Source organism: Arachis hypogaea, chromosome 13 (assembly GCF_003086295.3).
Source record: "Arachis hypogaea cultivar Tifrunner chromosome 13, arahy.Tifrunner.gnm2.J5K5, whole genome shotgun sequence".
Taxonomy (NCBI): Eukaryota; Viridiplantae; Streptophyta; class Magnoliopsida; order Fabales; family Fabaceae; genus Arachis; species Arachis hypogaea.
Genome location: NC_092048.1, coordinates 21,322,199 through 21,335,687, shown reverse-complemented (window position 1 = coordinate 21,335,687; position 13,489 = coordinate 21,322,199). Strand labels below are relative to the sequence as shown.

Here is a 13,489-nt window from a genome sequence, read left to right as displayed (position 1 = left end):
TCTCTGTCTCTGTACCAAACGCTACCTGAAGGTTGTGGGAAGAGCTCAAATTGTGGAAAATAGAATTCGTTGCTAATCGGTTCCAAAAATAGTGGTGGTAAAGGTGGGCACATGTGGAAAGGGACTTGAAGATAGTGGTAGTGAACGGAAGGGGATGAAGGGGGATTGGAGCGGTAAGTCTGGAGAGAGAGAGAGAGAGAGAGAGAGAGAGAGAGAGAGAGAGAGAGAGAGAGAGAGAGAGAGAGAGAGAGAGAGAGAGAGAGAGAGAGAGAGAGAGAGAGAGAGTAATATGATGATGATAATGATGATGGGTGAGAGAAGAGTAATTTAGATTTTTAGATAGTTTTTTAGAGTTTGGATAATTTTGTTTGTCGTAGCCGATCTTTCATAAATACAACTTTAATTTTATTGTTTCATGATCAGAAAATGACTCTTTACTCTTTTAAAATGGTATTAAGGTATTATTGCTTCGCTAGAGCTTAATATGTAGTTGGATATTATGGCTCTTAATAAATCTTGATATATAGTAGCATATGAGTTTCGTGTGAGTAAATCGTTATATTTGATTAAGTTTTTATTCACAAATGTAAGACCACAATTTATTTATTTACATATAAATAAAAGAATAAATTTATGATAAAATCTGGTTTAGGACGATCTAATAATATGTTCTTCCATTTGATTTATACGTACTAGTATATCAATTGATTTACTTTTTTACTTACCCGAAGAAGACTTGATAGAGAGGGCCTCCTCTCAGCGAGAGGTTTCCAGTCACTGGCTCGGCTTTTTATTTTGGGTTGCAGACTTGGGAGACACAACATTTTAGCCCAACATTTAAAAAAAAACAAAGGTCTATCACGCGTCTTCTGCATGATCCTTGTCAATTACGTGGTCTTCAAGTCTCTTCATGCACCTTAGGCTACACATTCTTGGGGATTGACAGTGTCTCAGGATCTTTCAGATTACCTACTAATAAGAAAGGTGAAAACTTAATTGTAGTCGAGTCCAAGTGAAGTTGATAGTTAAGGGTTATTAGATAAAAATTTAGTCAAATTAGTCAAATCATATAATGGCGATGAGTTATTAACTTCACCTACACTGAGTTTTCACAAATTAGAAATTAAAAATATATAGATATAGGTATAGGTATTTGGAGAAAGGAAAAAACTATCCACTACCAGGTGTAACTGTCGAATAAACCCTAATAGTGCCTCCACACCGCATCAGTTAACGGACATGGAGGAAGTGAGCGAGGGGAAGGACTTCTCGTTCCCAAAGCAGGAAGAGAAGGTTCTAGAGTTCTGGTCCCAAGTGAAAGCATTCGAGACGCAGTTAGAACTTACAAAGGGCAAACCGGAATACGTATTTTACGATGGCCCTCCCTTCGCGACGGGTCTCCCACATTACGGCCACATCCTTGCTGGCACGATCAAGGATATCGTCACACGCTACTAGTCGATGACGGGGCACCACGTCACACGCTGATTCGGATGGGACTGTCACGGCCTTTCCGTTGAGCACGAGATCGACAAGAAGCTCGGAATCAAGAAGAGAGTGGACGTCATCAAGATGGGGATCGATAAGTACAATGAAGAGTGTAGGAGTATCATCACGCGCTACGTTAGCGAGTGGGAGAAAGTGATCTCATGCTCTAGGAGGTGGATAGACTTCAAGAACGATTACAAGACCATGGGTCAAAACTTCATGGAGTCCGTTTGGTGGGTCTTCGCTCAGCTCTACGAGAAAGGGTTAGTCTACAAAGGATTTAAGGTACCATGTTCTTTCTTTTCTATTTTACTATTATTATTGTTATTATTATTCGGGACACAATGTTGTAACTGTTGGTTTGATTATTGTTGATGTTCATAGGTTTTGGCCTATAGCACTGGATGCAAAACTACGTTGTCTAATTTTGAGGCGGCTTCAGATTATCAGGTTTGTGATTTTACGCTCTTACATTTTGTTATTGTATGTTGGTGCTTGAAATGAGAGATTATTTGTTGGGGCAGGATGTACGTGATCCTGAGATAATGGTGACATTTTCGGTGATTGGTGATCCTGATAATGCATCTTTTGTAGCTTGGACAACTACACCGTGGACTCTTCCTAGCAATCTAGCCTTTTGCGTCAATGCTAATTTTACCTACGTGAAGGTCTGTTAAAATTGTTGCTGACATATACATAGCTTAATTTTTTTGGGTAGTTATTTGTTTCTTGGAAAGGGGAGTCATGAAGAGAGGATTAAGTTGTCTTTGTGTGACCAAAGTTAGGCTGCATACATTATGCTCATTTGGTGGGACCATCTTTCGAACCTTGCTTAATGTGAAATACTTGTGCACCATGCTGTCCTTGTTTTTTTCTTGGCAACTAATACATAAAGTAAATAAACCAGGTTCGCAATAAATATTCAGGCAAATTCTACATTATTGCTAAATCTCGTATGTCAGCACTTCCTAAGGATAATCCAAAAGAAACTGCTATTAATCATTCAGTTAGAGTACCCAAAGAAAGTGTGAAGTCCAAGGAATCGTCATGTGTAAAGGCAGGAAATGTTGCGGATTTTTATGAAGTGCTGGAGAAACTCTCAGGGTCGTCACTAGTTGGAAAGAAGTAAGCAGTTCTTCCTTCAATATTAATTATTTAAATACTTTTACTCCTTTAATGTGTCACCTTTATGTTTTCTGTTGAACATATCCAGTGCTATCTTTGAATGTGAACTTGTGGAGTTTTGTCCTCTATTGACACTCAAAGGAATAATGTGTTTTCTAGATATGAACAATTATTTGGTTACTTTATGGAGTTATCCGATACCGCTTTTCGAGTTGTGGCCGACAACTATGTTTTTGATGATAGTTGTACAGGCATTGTCCATTGTGCCCCTGCTTTTGGTGAAGATGATTTCTGTGTTTGCATTGCCAATCAAATTATTTGTAAGGTTAGCATTGTTATACTCAAATTGTTAAAAGCTTGTGTTTGTTTCCTGCCAATTGCCAAACACTCCTGTGCGAGAGGTATGCATCTCTATTGTCTATGCTGTATGCTGTTGGAAACAATCTACGATTGTAAAAACATTCATATGGGTTGGTTTGTATGCATCTGTCTGTAATATTTTTAATTGGATTAGCCAGGATTCCCTCTTGGTTATTGTAAAGTATAGGATGAATACTTTTTCTATAGCCATAGCAGCTCAAATGATAAGTAATAACTGAGATTCTTTGTCATCTGTTTGATATTTTATTTTTACTTTTTTTTTACACATATTTACAACTTTTGTTTGAGAGAAGTTAGATGGGTTTTCCTAGATCTGGGCTGGATTTTTTATATCCTGTGCGTGTTAGGATTTTTCATTTAGGGTAGAATTCAACGGCGTCATTTGATCCATGTAGCTGATCATAGTTAATGGAAAATGGTTTTGTTGCTTTATGTTTATTGATTTGATGAATTCTTTGCTGTTAGCAATCTATGTAATATGATTACTCAGATATTAAGTTGCCATGTAGGATAACCTAATAGTAGCTGTTGATAATGATGGTAGCTTTACCGAGAAAATTACTGACTTTAGCGGCCAATATATCAAAGATGCTGATAAGGTTATCATTGAAACTGTGAAGGTATTGTCCATCTATCTAAAACCATATAAATATGTTCTATTTGATTTGATTGTAATGATTTATTGTGGTGTTGATTATTAGTTAGGATCCTCCCATGACCCAGTTGAACGCTTCATTTTTATTTTTCTATCTGAAATTTTTTCCGTCTTCTCTTTCCTCCATTAGAAGGTTACCTAACTTATGGAGTTATCAATGGCAGAGGTCTAGACTGTATGATAGATGACAAATTTAAATGTTGGAGTCAACATTTTTTTTTCTTGTTCTTTCCTGCAAATTCTGTTTTGTTTGGATTGTTGTACTTAAATATTTTTTCCCACATGTTTATCTCTCCTTAGGCCAAGGGTAGGCTGGTTAAGCAGGAAACTCTCACCCCTTCTTATCCATTCTGCCCGAGATCCGGTACTCCTCTAATATACAGAGCTGTTCCTAGCTGGTAAGTTTCTTTATGTTTTTTTATTTATTTTATTTTATTTTTTTATTGTTCAGCATTTGTATTGTTCAAACCATTTATACAAGTTTCAAATTATAAATATCATCTTTGTAGTTATTAATTATGATTTTTTATTGCACTGGTATTCAACTATTCATTATACAACTAGTCATTTTTCTTAATTATTTATCTTACATGCTCTTCATTTTAGGTTTGTTAAGGTGGAGTCATTGAAAGAGAAATTATTGGAAAACAATAAGCAAACTAAATGGGTCCCTGATTCTGTCAAGGTTATGTTGCCTCCCCTCTTTTTTATTTTTTGAGCTACTTAATTTGCTGTTTGTTCTTGTATCTTTCCTTCCCTTTGCTTTGTAACGAAGGTGAAGGCCAGTGTGGATAGGAAAGAATTGTTAAAAGGCTTTTCTTTTGTGTTACAAACTGCAACTTAGAAAAATAAGTAGAAAGGAGCAATACTTTTTTAAATAATCTGTTTTTTCGTATGTCTTGCAGGATAAGCGATTGCACAATTGGCTGGAAAATTCCAGAGATTGGGCAATAAGTCGAAGTAGGTTTTGGGGGACACCTCTCCCTTTATGGATTAGTGAGGATGAAAAGGAAGTAATTGTCATTGATTCTATTGCGAAACTTGAAAAGCTTTCAGGTGTAAAGGTTAGAATTTCTGTTAGCCTTTTTGAAATTGCTTCTGTACATTTTTGCATGTCTTGTTAATTTTTGTTATACTGGAATTCATACAACTATGGTGTTGCCTTTTGTGTTCTTTCATATATGTATTGCGCATGCGCAATTTTCCTATTTGAGTACATTTGGTAATGTTTATATAGCCGGTCCCAAGTTAAAAAAAACGAGAAAGATTGTGTTAGACTTGCGACAACCTACATAAAATTTTATCGCATCCCAATGCATGGCTACATCACAATAATGTCTTTGAATCCATGTAGAGTTATGATAGACTTGCAACAGCCTACGCAAAATTTTGTCACCTTCTAATACATAGACACGATGCGATGACGTCTTTGATCCATGCCGTTCCTACCTAGTGGGAAAGGGCTTTTTTAAGTAAGTAAGTGCACTTGTTAATGTTCATGTGATTTATAGTAGTATTATACTGAGGTTGTAATCATGTCAGTGTTGGCATGTTAACTGCAACATATTCTTTCCTAGTATTAATTGAATGCCATGCATGGCTCTACTTTCACCAGTTACCATTACATCCCATAGTTATTGGCTTATGCTTGTTGTCTAGCTAGACAGCTTCATCTAATTCTTATTTGCTGTGCACTTGTGCTAATCCTTCCTTGTAATTGCAATGTCTTGTACAGGTGTTTGATCTTCATCGTCATAACATTGATCATATCACAATTCGAACTGAGAGTGGTCGGGTGCTTCGACGAATTGATGATGTAATATATTTTTATTCATAGCTTTCCAGCAATGTTGCTATTAATTTGTGTCTCATTCTTTGCAATATTTTTTTGAGTATTTATTGTTAGTCGTTATTAAGATGCAATCTAGCATATGCCCATGTTGCAATGTGATGTTATACAAGTCCTCCAACAATCAAAACAATGCTTTAAGCATCACTAGCTTTAAATCATAATACCAGATAGTCAGACAAAGCAAAATAAATTTATTATCATGTGTTGAAGAATATTATTACACTTGATGGTGGCAAAGATATTGTGCCTTGTTACGGATCAATTGCTTATATTTCAGGTGTTCGACTGCTGGTTTGAAAGTGGATCCATGCCATATGCTTATATTCATTATCCCTTTGAAAATGTTGAGTTGTTTGAGAAGAATTTTCCTGGTCATTTTGTGGCTGAAGGGCTGGATCAAACCCGTGGTTGGTTAGTTTCTTTCTCTTCATATAATCTAGTTTATGATAGGAAAATTCGCGATTACTTTGTTGTGGCTTTGTATTATATTTTTAATGTCATTCTCTATGTCAATATCGTTCTAGTGGATGGCATTTTTTTTTGTCATTCTCAAGTGATGATTGGGATTTTTCATCATTTTTCATCATTCAAATTAGATTGCATTTTTCTTTGATTAAATAATCTCTCGAGCCTCAATAGTAGTTCATCGTGTTTTGTTATGGATTCTGTGACTATGATATGAATAATTGCATGTATATATTGACAGTGTTTTATCACTTGGGAGGATATCTTTATTACCGTATCTTAATGAGGTTTCTTTTTTTCTTCCTGCTTCATTCCTTATCTCAACCTCCCTAGTTGGGATAAATCTCTGCTTGCAGGTTTTATACCCTTATGGTGCTTGCTACTGCATTATTTGATAAGCCTGCTTTTACGAATTTGATTTGCAATGGACTTCTCCTGGCTGAAGATGGGAAGAAGATGAGTAAAAACTTAAAAAATTACCCTCCGCCAATTGAAGTCATTAATGATTATGGAGCTGTAAGAAAGTTTTCTAACTTAATCTGTTTCATCTTAACATACAAATGTGCATTGTGCTCGCTTTTCTAATCATGGGAAATTGACTCACATTTGATTTGGTTTATTTATAAAACAGCATTTTTATAACATATCCTTGTATTTTCGATAGGATGCATTCGATTATACCTTATAAACTCTCCCGTTGTGCGTGCTGAGCCATTGCGTTTCAAGAAGGAAGGAGTCTATGCTGTTGTAAGAAGCATCTGATTTGTTCAATTTTAGCTTTTTTTTATTAGTTTATTTTTATTTGAACTCCTTTTTATTTTAGTTGTAATAAGATGATTTTATTTAAGTGTACTGTTCTACCATTTTTCTAAGTTTATGCCTATATGTCCCAGGTTAGGGATGTTTTCCTTCCATGGTATAATGCATATAGGTTCCTTGTTCAAAATGTGAAGAGGCTCGAAATTGAGGGTCTAGCACCTTTTGTTCCCATGGATCATGCTACACTACATAAGTCGTCTAATGTTCTTGACCAGTGGATCAACTCATCCACACAAAGACTCATTTATTTTGTCAGACAAGAAATGAATGCGTACCGCCTTTACACTGTTAGTAATGCTTCTAAAATGAGTGTAATGAATGTGATTACTTCTCTCAACAATATTTAATTTATGAGCTCCAAGTTGTATAATGGTAAACTTATTTAATTTGTTTGTTCTCAACTATGACTTGATAATTTGTCTTGGCTATTTTAAGTCCATCGTTTACCTTATTTTATTTTATTGATAAGTGACTTAAACTAGTGGCTTCACCAATTTGACAATATTTAGGGGGCACTATCTCGCTTGTGTTGTGAGATTATTGCCACTATTGCTTAGGTTTTGTTCCACCTTTATTTTCTTTGGTGTTTTGTATTTTGCCATAGTAATACGTTGTGCTAAGTTTGTATCATGATGAAATGACCTTGTAGGTGGTTCCCTACCTCCTGAAGTTTCTTGACAATCTTACAAATATATATGTACGGTTCAACCGGAAGAGACTTAAAGGTCGTAATGGAGAAGATGATTGCCGGACAGCTCTCACATCTCTTTATAATGTATACATATCTTTCAACTCATCTATGGTTATAAATTATAAATTTTACAAAGCTCTGTTGTTCTTTCTAGGTTTCTGTTAGGGACTTAGGTATTCTTGGATACTTGATATTGTATTTAAAGAGAGGGGTTCTTTCCTCATGATATCTAGGCTTTAAGGTACGGTTTCCTATTTTCCTTAGGTACATAATAACTAGGGGTGGCAAACGGGCTTAAACCCGCTGGGCCGGCCCGCGTAACCCGCCAAAAAAGGTGGGCTGGGCTGGAAAATTGGGACCGCCAAATAGCAAAAGCCCGCTTAACCCGCACCGCTTAAACTGCTGGTTTTGGCGGGGCTGGGTGGGCTTCCCCACCGGGCTTAGTATTTTTTTAGCAAGGGGTATTTTTATAATTTTTTTTTACCAAAACCCAACTTCCTCAACCCAACTTACAAGAGAATGAAGATGAAAATTGGGTGTTTTAGATTATGTTTGTTTTGTTTTAGAGACAATATTGTTAATTATGTTTTGGATTATGTTTATTTTGCTTTGGAAACAATATTTATAATTACAAAGACTTTAATGTTTGTGAATACAAAAATTATAATTTGTTTATACTTTTAGAAATTATAATAGTTAAAAGTAAAAAACAAAAGAGATTTTTTTATATCTTTTATATATATTATTTAATAGTTAAAAGTAAGAAAAAAAAGAGGATATTTGGCGGGCTTAGCCCGCCGGCCCGCCAGCCCGCCGTTAGGCGGGGCGGGGCGGGGCGGGCTTCTGGCGGGGCGGGACGGGGCGGGCTTCCCCGCTTGCCACCCCTAATAATAACTATGGATTTAGGGCTAGGTTTTTTGTAGCACAGAAAGGATTACTTATAGGTTGAATTAGTGTTCATAGAGTGAAGCCGACGTCATGGGCGGTGTATCATTAGGGACTTGGGCATTATGGTGTGCCCAAAGTCCTACCACGAGTAGTATGGGACGCTTGAAGTATTTAAAGAGAGGGATTCTTTTCCCTGAACAGCTAGCTTTTAAGGTGGGGTTCTCTACTTTTCTCAGGTACTTAACAGTTTTCTAATAGCATGTTAAGTGATACACTGATAGAAACCAAATAGAACATACAGAAGAAAATGATAATTGTATTCATCACTGCCTCTTACACGACATATATCTCGTTTCCCTTCCCATGGATTTACGCACTTTCATGCAATCATCACGTTTCTCACGCGCATAGTGGTCAGCTCAGCAATTAGTCAGGGACACTGTCAGCCCTCACAACCTTTATTACCTGAAATACCATTTGAATCTCACTCTTTTATAAACTCTAATTCCATTAGGAGCTTGTCCCTATCATATACATTTCATTATTTGTTTCTTTTTCAGGTGCTTTTGTTGTCCTGTAAAGTAATGACGCCTTTTACCCCTTTCTTCACCGAAGTCCTATTTCAGAATTTGCGAAAAGCTTCTAATGGGTTAGAGGAAAGTATCACTATTGCAGTTTTCCTGAGGAAAAAGGCAAGGTATGCATCTTAATCAATTAATTTTTTTTTAATGTAGACGGTTTCATTTTCTTGTATGAATCCATATAAGTTGCTTGTTTTTTTAGAGGGAAGAGCAGATAGAGCAGAGTGTTTCCAAGATGATGACAATAATTGATCTGGCTCGAAACATTCGGGAGAAACACAAGAAACCTCTCAAGACTCCACTTAGGTATCTTAGTAGTGCATGTATTGATGTACATCTATATGCATTTTATCTTGGTTTTTATTTTCATATCAGAAATTTAATCAAATTTCTTTGCATTATAGGGAAATGATGATAGTTCATCATGATGCGAGCTTCCTTGATGACATAGTGGGAAAGTTGAAGCAGGTACATGCATGCCATATGCTAAATTTTATCGTTTGTACTAATGTTTGTTATCTTGTCAATTGTTTGAGTTGCATTTTTGTTTTCATGAATATTCTTATAGATTCTTATTATTTATTTATTTTAATTGCTAAGCTTCGATGATATTTTTTCCTTGTATGTGAATGTATACATTTGAGCTCCATCTTTTTGGTGTTAAAAACTTGTATTGTTCTGTCTCTTTGCTATTTGTGTTACAGTATGTCTTGGAGGAACTGAATGTCCAATCACTTATATCGTGTAATGATACTTTGAATTATACTTCTCTACGCGCTGAACCTGAGTATAGGTATGTGCTACACATGGTTATATGTTTTTTTTTTACTAAATTTGTCAGAATGCTTCATTCTCTTGCACCATTTTATTTCATATAATTTTTTTTATTTGTAGGAATTTGGGACACAGACTTGGAAAATCTGTAGATACTGTTGCCAAAAAGTCAAAGCAATGTCAGAAGAAAGAATTTTGGGTTTTGAGGTTGCTCGAGAAGTTGTCATTGCTGATCAATGTTTGGAGCTGAATGATATTAAGGTGCTAACCTCATTTAAATGCTGAGATGCATAAAAAATGACAATCGAAGTTGTCACTAGAAAGCAATTTTGTTCTAATTTTAAACCTGAATAATTTAAGGCTAAATAATCTTAATCGTGATTCTATCCTATCCTTTACCTCTATATATAATATATAACATAACTTCATAAGTGGATAAAATAATTTCTTCTCATTAATTCTAACCCATTTAAATTGGTTAGCATTCTTTCCATTGAATGCTTGGAGTCGGATGCCTCATTGAAGGATTAGTATTACCAGAGATAGGAGTCAAGCATTTTCATATACTCACCATATTAGAATTGAAACCAATAGGAGATGGTAGAACATCAACAACAACAACAAAACCTTATCTCACTAGGTGGGGTCGGCTACATGGATCAAGACGCCATTGTGTCCTATCATGAGAGATGGTAGAATTATGGTATATTATTGCACTGGGAATTCTTGACAAATCACCAAGAAAAGCAATGGTTCAAGAGGGATTGTTCTTTCTACTTCAGAGTAATGGAGAACAAGACACCGGATTTACTAATAAACGAACTTTTCTACAATGACAACAACCCTTAACAGAGTGTCTTCCCCCTTATGTGTAACAACTCTCTCTGTGAACCAACCGTCTTCTGTCTATAGCTGCTGCAGAAATATCTAAAATTCTCCTGGTTGAGTCATATTACTTGTCGACTGTTAGCCAAGCCAGTCTCAGCCTCCTCCCAACATCAGTTGTGTCTAAGGTTCCTAGGAATTCTCAGGAGTAGACAAGGCCCTTCATTTGATGAGGACTTTGGCCAATTCATCTGTAATATAAAGTACATCTAGGACACCTTCATGTTGCAGTAGAAGTTCCCCTACATCTGTCACATGCTGTTGGCAACTCTTGAGGCTCAATCTGCAGCAACATAGCCTTCTTGAAGAGGCCAACATGAAACAGATTGTGCAGCTGACTGGGATGCACCATGATATTTGCCTCTGGAATATGAGATTGCTGATACCAATTCTTAGATGTGATACATGAAATGGTAGAAGAAATGTATATTATTGAATTGGATATTCTTGACAGATCACCAAGCTTGCAAATGATACAGGAGGGATTGCTTCCTTTTTTTTCCTGAGAGAAATAGAGAGCCTTTGAATTCTCCAACAAATTACTCCTAACAGATTTTGTCAACTTTCATGTGACAACCCTCTCAAATAACTTAAATTAGCAGTGCTACCAATCTTTCTGAACAAATGTGCATTTTGTCATGAGTGCTGCCTTAAATGTTTTCTGGTTTAAAGTGACCATCAACCATAATGGAGCCTTAAATGTACTATATATGGCTCCTGAAATTATTGTAATCCTTTTTTCTTTTATCCCCTAAAGCATAAAAAATAATCATGCCTTTCCACTAGTAATTGTCAAGGGTAATTAATAAATGGCTTTTTTATGTTAATATCTTTTTCCCAGATTATTCGTGATTTTAAGCAGCCTGATGGTACAACAAAAGAGGAGATTGATTCCGCAAGAGATGGTGAGCACCTTTCCTAGCTGACAACAACTTAGTTTTGAATATTGATCTATCCTTCTATTAAATAAAGTGGAATACAGAGAAAATCTCTAACTGAAGCTTGTCTTTGTTTTAGGTGACATTTTGGTGATATTGGACTTGCGTCCAGATGAGTCTTTCTTTGAGGCTGGTGCTGCTCGTGAGGTAAGTTACTACTATGGAACACAATCGTAATCAACAATCCTCATATGTTTCATGCATGGATCGGAGAAAATATTGAATCTAATATACTTCATCATTGATTCAATTCTTATGCTTAAGCATTCCTTGAATTCTTAATTGGACAGGTGATGAATAAGCCACTCTTAATTAACTTTTCCTCATTATTTTGCATTGCTATTAAAGTTTTCAGGATATACACTATACTTCTCATAGTTGGAATTATCAAAACAGTTTTTTTTGCTTTGGGATTGCTTTTCTTAAAGTCTCAATAACATGTTGCAGAAGACAAGGAAATCCATGATAATTTATTTCTTGTGGCTTGTTGGATTTCTGTTTTCTAGTTTTGATAGAATTCAAAGCAAAATTCTTCGTTCACTGCTATTAAGAGATTGTTTACGTCTCTACAACCTAGCTAATAGATTGTCCTTTGATCTATATATATTAGGTCGAAAGTTAACTTACTCTTTTGCATGGTTGGAATTGCTCTGTATAGATTGTTAACAGAATTCAGAAGTTACGGAAGAAAATTTCTCTTGAACCAAGTGATATGGTGGAGGTTTATTTTGAATCATTGGATCAAGACAAGTCTCTTTCTCAGAGGGTCTTGCACTCCCAGGTATACTTAAAAAACTTGGGTTCAATTCAAATGCTACATTTTCTAAGTTAATTCTCGCAAATCTTTAATTCTTTATCAAATCAACACATAACCATTATTTAACTAAAATGTTCTTCTTGCAGGAATCTTACATCAGGGATGCTATTGGTTCTCAATTGCTTTCATATCATTTGAAGCCGGCACATGCTGTAAGTTGTTTTAAATGGTTTCCTTGATTTAAATATCTTATAGTTGCCCTTATTTTACCCTTAAGAGTGATAAATGATAATATTTTTAAGAGCCTTGCAACTCTTTAGTTAATTGTTCAGTTACTGCCGCCGAAGATCTGAAGTTTTTTTGTGCAAATGCAGGTTATCCTTGATGAAGAGAGGTTCGATGGGATTTCTGGCATGTCATTTGGTATCATTTTGGCAAGGCTTGCATTGATGTTCAACTCAAAAGCCATTCTTTCATTGTTTGAAGGTTTTTATTCTGTATTCCTGGATACGCCCTTTGTCATCGATCATATTCGTGATCCTTGTTTTTCTACAACTGATTGTTCTTTTCTTTCGGTAGGTGATGCAAATTATGCTCATAATCTTGAAACTCATTTGCTATCTAGAGAGAATTCAGATTTGAAGTATGAATTTCGAAATGGAAATGGAAAGGTTTGACCAATTTCCCTTGTTTTTTGAATTAATCCATTGTAATAAAAATGCTTATATTCTGATTTGTCTCTTATTGCAGATTATGGTAGACTGTATTGAAGAGCAACCTACTTCAGAAGTGGTTTTTGGCCTGCATGTGTTTCTTACGGTGGGAGACTGTTATGTTGCTGGAAAGGACGACAAAGTTGGCTTTACAAGAGGGCTGAAAATGAGCCGAGTTTAGCCGAACTAGATCAAGCTCAAGCTTGACTCACGAAAATTGAGTTTAACTCATAGATTGGTTTATTAACAATTGAGTCTATTTCTTAAGTTTAAGTTCAGCTCACGAGCTGGCACGAGTTGGTTTGAACTCACGAGCTGGCTCAAATAACAGAACATAATCTATAATTCTATATCAATAAATTATAACTTATATATATTAATAAATATTTAAAAAGATCTATTTTATATATTGACTATCTATCAATTATAAATTTTTTATTCATATTCTACATTAAAATTATATATAAAAAATATAAA

At 35.6% G+C, this 13,489-nt stretch overlaps 1 pseudogene; it reads left to right on the top strand.

Moving 5' to 3' along the window:
- Positions 1 to 1,136: 1,136 nt before the first annotated feature.
- On the top strand, positions 1,137 to 13,418 carry LOC112737628 (isoleucine--tRNA ligase, cytoplasmic-like; annotated as a pseudogene).
- Positions 13,419 to 13,489: the final 71 nt, after the last annotated feature.